Raw genomic sequence first — 2,541 nt, forward strand, 5'->3', positions numbered from 1 at the left:
GTTGTCTGAGATGGCACAAAAGCTGAATCTCTTTTTTTTTTAGCCCTGTTTCCAGTGAACAAAGCATCCAGCCCATGTGACAGTAGTTCATTCCCCTCAGGATTTCTACTGACACGTGGGAGAAATTAAAATCCCTGATGTGTGTAACAAACTTCCACCCCTGCAAAGGAGATGCAAACTGGGTGGTTCTGCCATGACTCCAGTCTGGTTTGCATGGCCACATGTGGAACAGCCTTTCTGTGCCTGCTGTCTGTCCAGCTGTCTGTCCAGCTGGGATTCCCTCACACATTTCTGCACAGTGAATCACGAATTACTACATCCAAATCCAGCCACAGCATTGTTACTGTATGTAGTTCTACTTTCAGTACTTTCCTTCCTTTTCCCACACCTGAACCCTGTTCTTTTTATTCCAGCCCATTCAGTTTGTTTTCCAAGATGCTCTGGTCTTCACATGTTTGAAGATATCTCACAAATTTGCATCCTCCACAGTCTTGTTAGCATTTCTATGCTGTTTATCCCCAGGTCAAAATCAGTAAATGCTAATCAAGGTCTTGGAACTGCAGTTTATGACCATTTACTGTCCTCCTTTCCAGAGAGAGCCTTACCTTCCCTCTGGCAGCAATCTTCTGACCTCCACTCAAAGCACCAGCTTTCCATGTCTTATCCAGGCTCTGTCCAAAGCTGAGGTAGCAAGATCTGCTGCATATCCCTCATGGGGAAATCCCCTGACCCCAAACAGGAGATATTCCTGGAGGCTCTTTATTCCCAGACTCTTGACTTTTTGTTGGGGTGAGAATTTGCCATGGGAGAGTCGATTCCACAGTGAGGAGCCCTCAGAAATACAAATGGGGAGGCTACAGACACAAATATTGTCACATCTCTTCCAGAATGAAGACATGATTACCTGGGAGCCTGGGTTCAGAGTGAACCACAGCGTTCTGTGGCAGCTGCTGGACAGCCCAAGAGGGATCCTGGACCTCCCAACCTCCCCAACCCAAGGCTCTGCTGCTGAGCTGGGCTGTCCTGCACTCCCTGGCCACAGGGATTGCAGTGGCCTTTAATTCTCACAGGTTTCCAGCTCATCCTCATGGAAATGAGCAAAGCCTGTGACTATTTCTCTGTGTCCACTTCTTATGTCAGGCTTTTTATTTACATCAGCACATTATTGCACAGCCATGATTCATTAGCTCCCTTTTCCTGATAGACATCACTTCTTTAAGAGAAATATTGCAGCCCAGCCCTGTGGGTAGGAAGGAGAGGTTTGTTTGGCTGGGCAGCATCTCCTTTGCCCTGCTTTTTATGCTCCTAGGACTTCAGTGGGACAGAAATTAGAGGGCAGCATGAGTGGGAAGCCTCTGTGGACATTGTCACAGCAACAGATTTTGATGTGGTCTCAGAGAGGTCTGGAGCTAGCAGGGATGGCCTAAGGCTCCCAGGAAAGATGAGCTGACACTGACAGCCCATCCAAGAGGGCTGGATTGCAAATGTTACCACTGAACCTGTTTGCTGATAAGGCTTGTAGCTCTCCCAGCATCTGCACAAGTGTATTTGCCCAAGATACTCCACAAACTTGTTTTTCATGCTGATAAGGGAGCAGTGGTTAAGGAAACACTTGTAGCAGTGAGTGTGTCCGTGTCATGCCTGCGTAGGAATCATTTATCAAATTCATTCCAGACTCACTGCAGTAGAGGCCCCTCTGATAGCTGTGACCCTTCCAAGTGCAGCAGGAACGTGAGAAATGAGGAAAAACTGGGCACAAGTGTGGTTTGTACTCACTCACCACTCACACAGCTATTAAAGAGACTAAAATGAAATTAAAAACTTGCAGGTTCCCTGTGGAGCCCTGGCAAGGAAAGCGCCAATCCCCACATGGAAGAACTACAGGTAGGTTGAAATAACAATGCCAAAACTTCTGATTCACTACATTTGCTCCTTTCCCACAGGGAAAGCAGCCAGCCTGCCACAAACTGGGCTGGGGCCAGGTCCAAGTAAAGCAGATTCAAGGTCTCTGGGCTCCTCCAGGTTTTCTATCAGCTGAGAAAAGACCTTTGGGCCTCTGGTGAGCCCACCAGGATGGTCTCTTTGTGATGATGCACATCTCACCTTCAAATCCCTGATCAAAGTCAACTGCAAATGTTGTACTGGGAGGTATAAAAACTTCATTGTCACCTTAAAATTCTCAAACTATTTGATTGCATCCTGCTTTGTGTCTGGGGGGGGTGGGTCAGCAGCCAAAGTACCAGCACTGATGCTCCAAAGGTTGTGGGACAATAACCCCCCTTTTGCCTTGTGCCAAAGAATGCAATGAATGTATCTGGAGCAAAAACTGCTTTTATATTTATTATTATTATTATTATTGTTATTGTTATTGTTATTGTTATTGTTATTGTTATTGTTATTATTACTATCATCATCATCCTATTTTCTTCTCCTTCTTATTGTTATTTCTATTTCTATTTCTATTTCTATTTCTATTTCTATTTCTATTTCTATTTCTATTTCTATTTCTATTTCTATTTCTATTTCTATTTCTATTTCTAT

This window comes from Parus major, chromosome 8, assembly GCF_001522545.3.
Source record: "Parus major isolate Abel chromosome 8, Parus_major1.1, whole genome shotgun sequence".
Lineage (NCBI taxonomy): Eukaryota > Metazoa > Chordata > Aves > Passeriformes > Paridae > Parus > Parus major.